The sequence below is a fragment of the Protopterus annectens genome, chromosome 1.part0 (assembly GCF_019279795.1).
Source record: "Protopterus annectens isolate FY-2018-M chromosome 1.part0, PAN1.0, whole genome shotgun sequence".
NCBI classification, from domain to species: Eukaryota; Metazoa; Chordata; order Ceratodontiformes; family Protopteridae; genus Protopterus; species Protopterus annectens.
In genome coordinates, this window is record NC_056725.1 from 1201851436 (window position 1) to 1201867208 (window position 15773).

At 41.7% G+C, this 15773-nt stretch overlaps 1 protein-coding gene across 3 annotated transcripts in view; it reads right to left on the reverse strand.

The window, feature by feature from the left end:
* EP400 (E1A binding protein p400) overlaps window positions 1-15773 on the reverse strand; it is a 3509270-nt gene that overhangs the window by 1839818 nt on the left and 1653679 nt on the right. The gene's annotated exons all lie outside the window — the stretch shown is intronic.

Below are 15773 nucleotides of genomic sequence, written 5' to 3' on the forward strand. Positions count from 1 at the left end.
CCACTTCAAAAGTTTGTAAAAAAACCAGAGAAGAAATAAATGAGTACTTTACGGCATGCTGCATAGCAAACAAAAGCATTCCCCTTGATTTTCTCTAAGAGTAAATGCTGAGATTTATTGAGTTGACTCATATGTTTGGATAGGTACAAAATGAAAGTGGTATTATATTCTATTATGAGATCGATAAGGGATAACTTCTTTGAACTAGCAGATACAGTTACAAATGATATAACCACCTTTGGTGTTTGATATAAAGGTGTTTATATCGGTTTACCTTCACAATGCCGATTTCAATATGGTCGACCCAGCTTCCGCGAATACTGAAGTGCGAACGTCCCAAACGTCGAATACCATATATCCAAATGACAAAATCTCACCCCCTTTTTGACCCATGGTAGCACTGGTGTAGAGGTGTGGCGTGGCCGTTAATGTTGAAATTCGACATTTATTCGACATTTTAAAAGTTTCATAGTTCTGGTTTCGCGGAAACGGTTCGACGATGTTGCGGTCGATCATATGTGATCGACGATATGAAGGTAAACCGTTTATATCATTTGCAACTGTTAAACTTCTGATGAAGTTTGACTTTTAACATGAACGAACGAAAGCGCTCAAATTTTTAAGCATTGTATGTTTTGAAAGTGACTATTAAAGTTTTCTACTTTAAGTTCTGGCTGTGGTTTACATTCCTCAAGTCTGAAAGGTTTCCCTGTTAACAGTTTTTTGCTTTGTTCCTTTTGACAGTTTTATCTTTGGTTTAATAAATAAAAAATGATAGGATTTCACCACAGGAATTTGTGTCTGAACTTTGCATTGTATTTGTGTCAGATAGGCAACAATGTCAACAGTTGGGGTAAGAAAGTAATTGCCTGTGAAGGCAGCAGTATACTGATACTGGGTCATCGGGGGGGGGGGTTAAATATCATCAGGTTATCTGTTAACTGCAACAGGTCTGCTCTTGAGTAATCTTTAAAGACAGTTGAGTCTGAGGGCATATCCTGCTGTCACTCTGACAAACACTACTGAGCATGGCAGAGGTTCTCAGAAAGAGGTGTTCTTTTTTATATCTAGCTTCCAAAACAGGAAAGCTGGTACTGTCCACTTGCTTCCACTGCCTCAGCCAGCACCACCAGCAACAAGCTTACCAGCTAAACTAAGCTCTTTCAACATAAGACCACACAACAGAGTGAACATCCATGCCAGTGGCACTGGCATAAATGATGAATCTGGCACAAAAGTATGTGCATAACGCAAAAGCTCTCAGTTTAGTTTAAAGAAAACTGCACAGGAAATCCAACAATCTAGTTTTCTTTGCTGATCATTCTTTCAGTATGAACATAAACCAGCTTGCAACTTCCAGTGCACCACACTTCAGTAACCCCCATCCACTATACCACCCATAGTCCTTTTCACTCATATACCATTGCCAGATTTTTAAATTACCTATCTACTACTTACACACCCTATACCCTACTTCTACTACATATATTAATACCTCACTTTCCTGTCTCTCATACCTATCCTATCATCCGCTCAACCTTACCTATCTCTCCTCTGTTAATATTCCCTTCCATCTACCCCGTTACTTTCTTCCCCTCTACACTATCCTACACTACCTCACCACTACGGAATTACCTAATTCATAAACTGATCATCTGTGTGTACTCTATACAATAATGTTAAACCAGAATCTTACTTTGCCTTGAACTGACAAAGCTCCCCGGGCCTCTGCTGAAAATGGATATACATCCAGTCGGATAGTCCCAGTCAACAAATGTAAAATAAAATAAATAATAGTAAATAATAAATGACTCATTATCTGATGCAGTGTGCAAATGCAGCTGGAATTTTTAATTCTCCGTCTGCATAACAGGGACTAGTTACAACAGGTTACACACATCTAAGAAAAACTACTTGTTTCAGCTTACACCTGAAAGCAGACCCTTTCAGAGCAACATTCCAGTTGTGGTAGTCACTGCTACAATGAAGCAACTTTGATGCGTCAGCTTTTCTCTCTGTGCAAACTAATGGCTATACAAGGACTGGTCTATTGAGTCCATAAGCCCTGACAGAAACCACAGAAATTACTGTGATCTGCTCTTTGAACATTCATAGATAACAACTGAAAACTCTTAAAAATGAATGCATCTTCTCAAAGACTGCACACAGCAAAGATAGAGGTTCTACCACACTAGTCTGGGGTTCATTCATAGATTTCAAAAAATGTCAACAAACAGTACCCCTATACTCTGACACCATATACAGTTTAGAAACTCTTAAGGCTGAGGTATATGTTAAGGGGTAACAGTCTGGACATGACAATTTCTAAAACACAACTCTGAAGTCATGCACATAAGAAGCAAACGCATCCCTGAGGGATATGGACAAAACACCTAATACCTTAGGTGGATTTAAAAACCTTTAAATTTATTCTAGTATAAGAATGAAAGAAATAAGAAAAGCTGCAACACTGGGTTGTACATAAGTAGCAAGAGACATTGTACTTTCAAGATATGCCGTCTTAAAGCTGACCTAGAAATATTCTTGTTTACCATTTCCAATGACAATTTACACAAAATGAAAAAGGCACATTCTGGCACAAAATAGAAAATCAGTAGTGTTCAGGCAAGAAAAGCATACAGGAACGTATTTTTCTGAGATGTCAACAAGATGTAGCCCTGCAGCCCTAAGTTTAATTTAATTCCCTCTGGCTGTGCACACTGTACAACTTGCCAAACAAGTGCTTACAAAGAGACACTTGTACTCAAATGGTGCACCCCATTAATTAACAAGTACAACTTTATAAGGGCTACTTAATTTTTCCTCCCCCTGTCTCATGAATTAAGAGTTCTAGTACAAGGGCAGGTATTAGTGGCCCATTCAGCTGCTAAGTGCCTATGGTAACACATTATACTATCCAACCACCATAATGGAGAAGAAATCATGTTGAGTCACAAAAAACAGTTTTGGTGAACACAAAACACAAATATTCGTCAAATCTCATAGGATATTTTTTTGCAGAGAGGAAGATTTCCTGAATCCCCATGAGGAGGACCCCCAGAACTTATATACGTATCAACTCAGACGTCAAGCAATAGTACAGAAAAAAAATCAAAGGTATTTTGGTGAATCTTTTTCAATCGTTTTACATTCAATAAACTTCTGTCAATGTATCTACAGGAACCCATTGGAAACTTGGTTTCCCATTTAACCCAAATGGCAAAAAATAAAACACAGAATTACAAATTTGTACCATTTAATACTGGGGGGGGGGGATGCTACAAGTGTTTTTTTTCTTTATCCAATTAATAAACAAGAACTACAGGTTCATATCAAAGAAAAAACACAGCTCCCACCATGGACTCTTCAAGGAGTAGTGTGCATGCCTTATTCTGACAAGTACACTTCCCTTCTCAGTCAACCCGAGCTATTCACCCACGTGTACTTACCACCTAACTTTGCATGCTACAGGCAATATCAAACAACTGGAATTCAGGGGTAGTTTGACAAAGACAAGTCAAGGGCAGCCTCTTTACTACCGTGCTGTGGATATATAACACCTATAAAACAGGTGTTTTGATAGGTACTTCCTCACATTTTTGTTCACTTCCAGGAGTCAAACCTTTGCTGTAATATTTGTATGACACACACACACACACACACACACACACACACACACACACACACACACACACTACATCAGAGACATAGCTGCTCTATACATTAAAAACTGCATTACCCAATTTTAAATAGCCTAATATATCTCTTCATACGTAGATTTTAATATGCATCTCTCACATATTTGAATATTTTATACAACTCCCATTCAGAAATACTTGGTTTACTTTTAATAAGTCTTTCATAGATCCACATTAGATAAGCCTCTTGCCTCCCCCTTTCAACTTGAGGTAATTAGATTAACAATAAAAAGCTGATAGTTAATTTCACTTTTTCTGTTGAACAGTTCACAAATAAGCAGTAATTTCTGTCAAACCACCCTAATCTCCCTTCTCTTATTTTATGTACTAAACCATTCTTGCTACCCGTTTCCTATAACGCAAGTGCGTAAATTTTCTCATCAATTCCCTGCTTTATATAATTTGCTTTTTACAGTAAGATGGAAACAGTAACAGTTACACAGATTTACTTTTGCCCCAGATCACTGATCAATTGTTTGCTCCACAACATTCTGAGAAAGTGGAACCTGCTCCACTCCCCTAACTCCCTATTCCCACCCACCCCACTTACTCTAAACTTAAACCTCCTATCTCCTCTCACCTCAGACCTCAACCAATAGTCTACAACACTTGCACACAAACTATTTGCAGTCCCTCCCATATTTCATTCAATACCCCCTACTCTATTCTTTTCTCCATTCTGTCCTGTGTATCACAACATACTCCTTGCCCTCCACTTACCAACACTTAAAAAGTACAGTTTTGTACCTACCATAAATGTAGATGTCCGATAGATATGCAACTGCAGTCCTGACATATGGGTTGTCCTGCCTCAGGCAGCCCTTCGGTCGGCCGGATTCCAAAGTCTGGGTCCGGCGTCGGCTGATGTCGCCTTCTCCCCGACGTCAGAGCGGCTTGGGTATAAAGGCATCCGCCGACGCCATCTTCTTCAGTGTTTCTTGCCCCAGATGCCAGGTGCCCTCCAAGGAAGGCTAAATTTGGTGAATGGATAAAAAATTCCAGACATGCACAACAGTAATAAACAGATACACCATAACAGATATCCCCAGCTAATAAAGGAAAGGGGGAATGGACCCAAAGGAAAAAATTGCAGAGGGGTAGGAGGGAGGGAAAACCTGACTGCAGTTGTATATCTATCGGACATCTACATTTATGGTAGGTACAAAACTGTACTATGTCCTTCAAGAATGCAACTGCAGTCCTGACATATGGGTTGAATACCATAGCCAAGCTAGGGGTGGTAAGATCTAGGAAAGGGATGGTGTAGCTAAAATGCCCTGCAGGACTGCCGAAGCAAAGCCTGCTCGGGATCTGGAGTATAAAGGCAGGTTGTAGTGTTTGGTAAATGTATGCACGGAGCTCCATGTAGCAGCCTCTAGAATGTCCTTTGTAGCCACTCCTCTAAGAAAGGCTGTGGATGTGGCTATAGCTCTGGTGGAGTGTGGCCTAATATTAGCTGGCACACCTTTTCCATGGAAAGAGTAACAAAATCTGATGCACTGTACAATCCATTTTGAAATTGTTTGTTTGGAGATTGTCTTTCCTTGCACTCCAGCAGCATAGGCTACAAATAGTTGGTCAGACTTCCTGGTGGTCTTTGTTCTGTCCAAGTAGTAGCGTAATTGCCTGTGTATGTCCAAAGTGTGCAGCAGCTTTACCCCCTTATTTTGTGGATTGGGAAAGAAAGTAGGCAGGTGAATTGCTTGATTTAGAGACACCCTGGATATCACTTTTGGCATAAATGAAGGATTGGTTCTTAGAGAGACTCTGTCCTGATGAAAAATGAGAAAGGGAGGTACTGCCATGAGGGCCTGTATCTCCGAGACTCTTCTTGCTGAGGTAACTGCCAACAAGAAAAATGTTTTCCAGGAGAGAAATTGCATTTCTGAAGATGCTGCTGGTTCAAAAGGAGGAAGAGTTAACTTTTCCAAGACGAAGTTGAGGTCCCATGCAGGTACTGGTGGTTTTCTGGGAGGCTTGATATTCTTTATCCCTCTTAGAATCTGTCTTAGCAAGGGATGCGAAAACACAGGTGGGTCACAGTTGTATTTTGCTGAGATTGCTGAAGCGTGAATTTTTATGGAAAAATATGAGAGGCCACTATGAAACATTTCTGCCAAGTATTCTAATATCTGTGGTATGCTCATTACTGATGCATCCTGACCCTTGTTGGCATTCCAGATGAAGAATCTCTTCCACTTGGCTGAATAGGTTTTTCTAGTGGAAGGTCTGCGTGCTTCCAGCAAGACTTCTTGAACTTTTTCTGAGAGAGAGATATGGTTAAAAGTCATGGAACCCTCCAAGCTGTCAGCTGCAGTGTTTGCAGGTTTTGATGAACAGTCCTGTAATTGTGCTGAGTTAGAAGCAGAGGCCATTGAGGCAAGGGCCACGGTTTGGTGTGAGTTATGCTCAGTAGCAATGGATACCAGTGCTGCCTTGGCCAGTCTGGAGCTATCAAAATTCCTTTTGGTTGTTCTGCTTTGATCTTCAGTAACACCTTGGCCAGTAATGGTAGAAGAGGGAATGCATAAATTGTTAGGGAATTCCAGCTGAAGGAGAGAGCATCCGTTCTCTAGGCTAGAGGATGGTGCGTCCTTGAGCAGAACTTCTCCAGGTGATGATTGAGGTGAGAAGCAAAAAGATCTATGTCCGGTCTTCCCCATACACTTGTTATTTGCGAGAAAATGTGTGGATGCAGCATCCAATCGTGCGGATCCAAGACATTTCTGCTCAGCCTGTCCACCAGAACACTGTCCTTGCCTGGAACAAACTGGAATTGTAAGTGGATGTTCAGTTTCAGGGACTTTTCCCAAAGAGTCATTGTTAGTCTGCAGAGGGGATACGAATGAGTGCCCCCCTGCTTATTTATATACCACATGACAGTGGTGTTGTCTGTCCTTATTAGCAGATGACCTTGCTGAAGGGATTTTTCGAAGGCCTCGATTGCATGTATCACTGCCAACATCTCTTTTTGATTTATGTGCAGATGCATTTCCCTGGGAGTCCATTGCCCTTGAATGCATCTGCCTTCCATGTGCACCCCCCATCCATGATCTGAGGCGTCTGTTGTAATGGTTTGATTTGCTTGAGGCTTGTTGAAAGACATGCCTTTGTTTAACTGACTAGCTTGAGCCCACCACAAAAATTCCCTTTGCAGGCATGGAATGAGTGGTATTACGTCTTCTAGATTGTCGCTGTGTTGAGACCATAAGCTTTTTAGGTATCATTGTAGCTTTCTCATGTGTAGTCTTGCCAGAGGGATCAGAAGAATGCAAGATGCCATGAACCCCAGGGCCTGCAAGATCTTTCTTGCGGTCAGCTGGGTGAGCTTTGCTAGGCCTTTGAAGTAATCTGGTAAATATTCTTGTTTCTCCTCTGTGAGGAAAGCCATTTGTGATTGTGTATCCAGTTTGGCTCCTAGGAAAATAATCTGTTGGGATGGCAGTAGTCTTGATTTTGGAATGTTGACTGTGTATCCCAAAGCCTGTAGTAATTGAATGACATAGTCCAAGTTTCTTATCAAGGTTTGTTTGCTGTCTGCTTGTATAAGGCAGTCGTCCAGGTAAGGGTAAATTTGAATCCCCTGGAGCCTTAAATGTGCAACTACTGATGCCAGGCATTTCGTGAATACTCTGGACGCAGTAGATAAGCCAAACGGCAATGCTGAGAATTGATAATGCTCTGTTCCTGCAAGAAATCTGAGGTATCTTCTGCAACTGTGTCTGATTGGGACATGCAGGTATGCCTCCTTGAGGTCTAGAGTAACCAGCCAAGACCCCTTGCCCAGCATGGGAAGGAGTTGCTGTAACGTCAGCATTTTGAATTTTGGCACAATGAGAAAAGTGTTTAGAGCGGACAAGTCCAGAATAGGCCTCCATTGCTTTTCTTTTCTTGGAACAAGGAACAGTCTTGAATAGAATCCCTGGCCTTGTTCCTGAGGAGGAACCTTTTCTATTGCTTTTATTTGTAACAACTTTGAAACTTGTATGAGTGCCTCTGCCCTTTGATTTTGTGGCAGGTTTGGCATGCCTTGTCTCGTTGGTAAGGTATGGAAGTGGAACCTGTAACCTTTGTCTACTATGTCCAGAATCCATTTGTCCTTGGTTAAAATGTGCCAGTTCTTTGAGAATAAGGATAATTTTCTGCCTGGAGGTGCTTCTCTTTGAGCTTTGGTCGGCGGTGTGAAAGTCAAGTCATTGTGATTGTCCTTGTGGTGCAGCTGAACTCCCTGCGCCACTTCTCTGATTTGGTGGTTGCCATTGGCGGCCCCTGCAGGAGCCTCGGTATTGCCCTCTACCTCGAGCACGTCTGTTTTTTTCCCCTTTGAAACTTGTCAGTGTCTGGAAAGGACCAATTCTTTGAAGGCCAATTCCTGCTGAATCTGGGTGGCTGAACCTGGAGGAAATCCTTGACTGTCTGTACTGATTTAGCCTTTTCCTCGATAGACTTCAACACATCTTGTGCATTAGCACCAAAAAGCTTCTGTTTTTCCAAAGGTGCATCTAGGAGTTTTACTTTAACATGGTCTGGCAGTGGCTGTTCTTTCAATCAAGCATATCTACGTATAACGGCCCCTGTCATAGCTGCCCTACATGAAGCTTCCAATGCATCATAACCACACTGAAGAAAATGATTGCTAACCTGCTGAGTGTTATGAACCAAATCCTGCAATGCCTTTCTATCTATAGGCTCAGGAGAGGCTAACTTTTTCTGCAAATCATCCATTAAGTAATCCTGGTACTGAAACATATGAAACAGACAGTTAAGTGACCTCATGGCAAGGGTGGAAGAGGTATAAACTTTTTTGCCCCATCTCTCCAGGGACCTAGATTCCCTGTCCATGGGCAAAGGGTTTTTGGCGAGGAAGTAGCCACTCCTTTGGGCCCCTGAGAAATAGTTTCTAGATCCACAGAGTGGGCCTTAAAGAGATGCTTATGAGTTTCAGGAACCCTGTAATATCTGTTTGGCTTGACAGGAGCAGGAGGGAGAGAATCAGGGGAAGTACTGGAGTCGGAGTATACATCATCCAAGACATCCAACACTGGAGGAATAGCTAGTGGTCTGTGCTGGGGTAACTTAAGGAAGGTACGTAGCCTTTTCCTGGAGTCAGAGAATTCCTGACCCTGCCAATGAAAATGCTCTCTCATGGAGTGGAGAACTTCTCCGAAAGAAATATCCTCTGGAGGAGAGGCAGAAGGAATTGAATCCTCAGCATCAGAATCCTCGTAGGCCTGGAAGGATTCTTCCTGGGTATCGAAGTGCTCAGAATCCCTAGAGGCTTCATCTGAAGAGAGGGTTATCTGTCTGCTCAGTTCTAGGCCTTTTATCTGCAGGCGGCTGAGAACCTCTGTCTGGATGCGACTGAGAACCTCTGATTAGAGAGATTAGGTCTGCAGCTAGAGACATGATCTGTTTGTCAGAAGAGGGGCCCTGGGAAAAAGATTTAGGAGGATGGGCCTTGGCCTGGCTAGCAGCCTTAGCACGTGCGTAGGCCTTGATGGACATGGAGACTGGAGGCCTAGCTGCCCCACGTGCAGGAGTAACTTTATCCACTGGTATGGTGTCAGGTAAATCTAGAGCTTTGGTTTCGGGAGGAAAATCAACAACCGGCACCAGGGAAACCTCCGGGACTGAAGTACGCGTTAAAGCGGTGTCGTCGGCCTGGAGCGGTTGAATTACCGCCTCCGAAGAGACCGATGCACTCACGGAAGGTTTAGGCGTGGTATCGGTGGACGACGCGGGCCGAGGATGTCAGTCCCGGTCCTTGCGTTTTTTGGAAATATGTGCTGTTGGTTGTTCCGACGGCATGATACAAGTGAAATTCTCGCCAAAAAAGTCTTTGGCAAATTCTGCCCGGCGCCTGAGTGTGCGCTTATTAAAGCAAGCACAGGCAGCACAGGCCGAGACGTCATGGTCTGGGCCCAGGCAGGGAAGGCAGTAAGAATGGAAGTCCTTATGAGGTATTTGTTTACCACAAGACAAACAATTATTAACTTTTTCAATTTTTTCTGACATCGGCTGAGGCAAGAAAAATGTTCCCCAATGGGGTACTTAGCTTTTTGATGACTTCAGTAACTGAAAACACAGGAGCTGACCGACCGGCACTTGCGAACTGCTTCTGCTTCGCGCACCGCACGGCAAGAAAGACTGAAGAAGATGGCGTCGGCGGATGCCTTTATACCCAAGCCGCTCTGACGTCGGGGAGGAGGCGACATCAGCCGATGCCGGACCCAGACTTTGGAATCCGGCCGACCGAAGGGCTGCCTGAGGCAGGACAACCCATATGTCAGGACTGCAGTTGCATTCTTGAAGGACATCACCATACTGTTTCCCAATACAACACACCACACATGTTTCCACCCCTCCTCTATCCATAAACTTGTCAAAATATCACTCTACAACTAACCACCATGATCTCAATCTCCATCCAGACTCTCACTTCTGCTACTCACCCACAACATCTTTACCTTCACACTTCTACACAGCCCATCACCATTTCCTAGTTGTACTATCCAACATGCTACAGCTTACTTGACCCTTAATTCACCCAAGACAGCACCCTACCTTGCACTCTCCCAATACCACAGACTTTTTCAAACACTACCTACACTTACACATCCCCATAACACACAACCTAGAATGGCAAATTAAAATGAAATGCTTATTCTACAGTCAAAACTCCCCCAAACTAAAATTCAGTTATGACATCCACCTAAACCATAGACTAGCTACATCCCCAAAAACGTTTAACTCTAGAACCTTCACAAACCACAGCCCTTAAATACAACATAACACTACCTGTTCTTCTCATTACATCCGAGTGACGCCTCCAGGTGCATCTGCAGTTACTTCCTACTGCTCCTCTAGGCGTCAAATATTACTTATGTATATTTGCATTAATAATTCCAAAACCATGCTACATACAAGGTTTAAAAATATTTTATCTTTAAGCATACATGATGGCAAACACAATTGTATTGATATTTGACCTCTGTCAATGAGTATTTGTTAGAATTGTAAGGTGATAATTTAATTTTTAAAGGCTCAGGCCACACTCACTAGGAGTTAAAGGTACATACTCAAAATAGTTGCACTGGAGTGAATGAGTTGCACATAAAACATTACAAGCATCTACAACAAAATTCCACAGTTCCATGCCTGGTTTCATCTACATGTTCCCGCTACAGTAGTACTAACTAAAACCTGGCTAAAAAAAGAAACAAAAGATAATCAAATTCTACCTCCAAACTACAATATACTAAGAGCAGACAAACATAGTATAAGGGCTGGTGGAGTGACAATACTAAACAAAAATTCTCTGCAGCTTACTCTTTCACCACTAATCCTCTACAATTTGGTGAAGCAGAAATTCTATCATCTCCACTCAAACTCAACCAAAACAAGACATTATCCCTCAAAGGTGCTCACTTCCTATCTGGTAATAATCTCTTTATTGTGGAAGACGTCTTCTGCTGGGTCTTATCTAACATCTCCCAATGATAATATATACTGGGTGATTTTAATATTGAATAGGTTTGTCTCTCTTCCAACTCACCTAACCAATCAATAAATCTCTATGATCTCTCACAGTTAGTTACAACTCCCACCAGTTATAATTCAAACACTAAGAAAACTTAAATGACTTGACTCTTACCTATATGACTCAAAATCTTTACCTCAGGTACCCTTCCTGATACCCTAAGTGATCATCTACCTATGTAATACGAAAGCAAACTAATATTTAAACGTGGCCAAATTTCGGCAATTCAGGTAACCTCATACATTTCAACAAAGATTCCTTTATCTACTCTCTAAAATAATACAACTAGAATTCTCTAAAATACATTCCACTAGATGATGCAGTGGCTCTTTATAATTCTACTTTCTTGAACAACCTAAATTAAGTTGCTCCACTTAAGGGGGGAAAAAAAGGAGTATTTGGGACAAACCTGTACCCAGATTGCCTCAAAATACAAAACACGTTAGGAGACTTAGAGAGACAGCCTGGAATACATAGCTTTCCAATAAAACATTATCTCCAAAAATATCACAGAACTCAGAAACTAAACCAAAACTCAAATTAATTTAGATTAAAAAAATACTACACTGACCTGCAGCATAAAAACTACAAATATTCCTAAAACATTCTAGCCCTTTATAAACGAAGTGCTCAGTTCCCAGCCACAACACTAAACCATCTCCTGCACTTAATGCTAACAACACCTCTACCAACTGTGCTGATGCTTTTAACTTTCATTTCATTTAGTATCACTACTTCAAAATTCCCATAATGCAAACAACCAAACAGCACCACCAATCATTCCTCTTAATAACCTCTCCTTCCAATCAGTCCCCACTACTTACAAAAAAAATATTACTTAAACTGAAACCCACCATCTTAGCCCCCTAACAACCTATGCAGTAAATATCTTAAGATAGCTAAAGAAGGAATAGATTACCCCATTTCAGTTCTAATAAACTGCTACATCTATGAAGCATATGGCCCTACCTAGTGGGGAAAAAAAGCCACATTTTCCCCTCCATAAAGGAAGGCATTCAACTGAAATCTCAAACTGTATGTCCATGCCATCCTCTCCCCTTATCAAAAACACCTGAAAATGCATTCCGTCACAAACTTTACATTACCTGACACAAAATAATTTCATCGCTTCATCTCAGCGTGGCTTCTGCCCCTACCACAGTACCCCTACCACTTTACTTAGTTTCACCAATACAGTAAACACATACAGGAATGACAGAAAACAAGCGTTTGCCCTTTTCCTTCATTTATCCAAGGTCTTTGACAGGGTCTCTCACTCTGTTCTCCAACACAAACTTCATAACCCATGACTCATGACTACTGCTATCTCTTGGCTTTGTAACTACCTCCAAAATAAAGCTCAAGCTCTCAAGTGGCTAAAAGACATCTCATCCTTCCTCCTCATCCCAGATGGTGTACCACAAGGATCAATCTTTGGACACATTCTGTTAAATATCTTCATCAATGAACTACATAAAGCCTGTAAAACCTGCATCCTAGTACAGTATTCAGATAATGCCACAGTTACTTGTGCTGCAAAAAAAAAAAAATAACTACAAGAATTACACACAAGTCCTTCTCCTTTATTGAAACCTGGCTGACATCTGCCCAGCTATTCCTAAACTCTTGTAATCAACAAAACTTTCTTCTCAGATACCTCATCCAACAAAACAAAAACTGAAATTATAATACATACTACATTGCTAGGCATCTGTTTAGATGGACGTCGCAGTGGTAGAGTTGTTGCCTCACAGAGCGATAGGTTCTCCGGTTTGACTCTCGGCTGGTGTGACTTCTGTGTGGAGTCTGCATGTCCTCCCTGAGTTCATGTGGGTTTCCTCCGGGTACTCCAGTTTCCTCCCACATTACAAAGATATACGTCTGGAGCGTTTCTCCCCGGGCCTCCACTGAAAATCGGCTTTGTTCCAAGTTGGACTTTCCTGGTAAACAAATGTTAAATAAAAAATAAAAACAAAAATAAATAAATGAAAACCTAAAATATGACACACACATCCAAAATATAGTGAAAAAATTACACCAAAACTACACTCTCTCTATAGAGCCAAACCCTTCCTCTCAGGCACTATGAAAAAACACATCACCTCTTCAACTGTCCATCCACATCCAACCTCATACAAATGCATAACTCTTCAAGGCCACTATGTTCATCAGGCAAATACCTAGTACATGTATCCAAACTCAGCAATTCTGCTAGCAAATCACTATGCTCTCGCCATCTTGCTACAACCTGGAACTCCATCCCACTAGCAATAAAACAAGAACACTCCCTAAAATCATTTAAAACTCAACTAAGGCCCTTAAAATGTTGTTTAATATTAACCTGTTTCTTTAAAAACACAGCAGGTTTATAAAAATAGGAGGAGGTTTATTAGTTGACGAGCATTTTAACTTATTTCCATTGATCTTTGGTTGTTTTAACAATTAGACTGGCTACTTAAGGATGTTGGAATATTTATTGCTTTAGGTCTGATGAAATCCCAAATAGGGACAAAAGCACTTAAATGTTTACTATAATTAATAAAGTAACTTTCTTTACAATTCTCCATCTGCTCCCTTCAGTCAATTTTACTTGGTTATTTGTTTCAGCTAAGGTCCTACCTACTTTAGTTGCCAGGTCGGTATATGTGATGTTCCTAAATAATCACCAAACTCTTACCTTCATAACTGTTATGTAACTGGCCATAATACAGCTACTTCTTCACAATCTCTATCAGGCTATCATCAACCCTCTCCACTACTACCAATGTCTCTCTTTCACACCTGGACCTCCTCAGTACTCCTTCATAATTTGTAACCATCTTCATCCTAGAATTACTTCACTGTCTTCTACTCATTATCTGTTTACAATTGATTCCATCTTAAAGTAACTAAACTCTTACCAAGCTTAATATTAGCTAATATTTTACTGTATTCTTGTTTCGACTGTCATGCTTCATTAACTGTCTTACTAATACTATTCTATGTATGTTCATTTACTACTCTACGTTTGTACACTTTTTTAACTGTTATAGTATTACTACTGCATATATGTGCATTTATTACGTAAATCTTGTATTACTGGCTTCTATTCATTCTGTAAAATGGAGCATCTCTTCCTGGGCCTCTACTGAAAATGGGACTTGTGCTCAGTTGGACTTTCCCAGTAAACAAAAGCAGTAAACAAACAATATAGTCCATACAGCCTACCTTGACCTTGCAAAGGCTTTCGACACAATACCCCACTCGGGTATTGTAGAAAAACTTACCAGCTTAAATGTAAACCCATATGTCACAAGATGGGTTGCAAACTGGCTTAAGGACAGAACCCACAGGGTTAGAGTTGCTGGCGCTGTGTCAGACTCCAAGCCGGTCACAAGTGGTGTCCCACAGGGCTCGGTCCTTGGCCCCCTATTGTTTGGCATCTACTTCTCAGAAGTACAGGCCAACATGGGAGGACTTTGGCTGACAAAGTTTGCAGATGACTGCAAACTGGGCGCCATAGTGGAAAGTGCATCGGACACGGATATCCTTCAGAAGGGACTCACAGAAACAGATAGCTGGTGCCAGAGCCATGGCCTGAAGTTAAACGCCAAAAATGTATAGTCATACCCTTCGGGAAAAACAAGGTAACCCCAAGCTACCATATAGGTGGCAATCCACTAAGCACAGAAGAGGTTATCAGGGACCTGGGGACCCAGGTTGACAGTGGCCTTTCTTTTGACACTCACATTGCTAAAGTGGTTAGAAAGACCTTCTACATTGCCCACCTGATCATGAAGGATTCACATCCAGATCTAGTGAGGTCATTGTTCCCTGTACTCTTCACTTATCAGACCAATGATCGAGTACAATGCCCCATTCGGGATGTATCTCACCCGACATCTGCAGCAATTGGAGAGACCCCAAAAGTTCCTCACCAAAAGGATAAGGACTCCAAAATCTGTCATATGCTGCCAGATTGAAGAAACTCCAGCTCTATTCAGTCGCATACCGTCTGCTCAGAGGTGACATGTGCCTGACATACAAGGCCATGTCCAACCCGGAATTAATGGACATGCTCCACCTCAAAAAATCCAAATCCACCAAAACCACTAGAGCAAGCGACTTAAACCTTAGCACGGATATAAATAGGACGTGCTGGAGGGATAGATTTATCACTCAGAGACTCCCTATGCTGTGGAATAAAATCCCGGTCCATGTGAGGCAGAGCACCTCGCTGACTCTGTTCAAGAGAAATCTAGACCTGTGGATGGGAGATCGTAGGTTTACCCCGGGAATCATCTCTGGGTCACTGCTGGACAGAGGCACAACAAACTAATGGGCACAGTATTTTTTCATATAAGGGGTGGCGTAAGCCACAATAATTTGGGCTAGGCTTATAAATGCCTTAGGGCAGATAGCCTAGTATAAACCTATGAACCTATGAACCTATTAGGAGGTATATGCCAAAGAATAGCATCTCTTACGTAGATAACTGCAGTCCAGAGTAGGAAGCACACAGACACTGCACAAAGATAGTACGCCTTACTGCACTA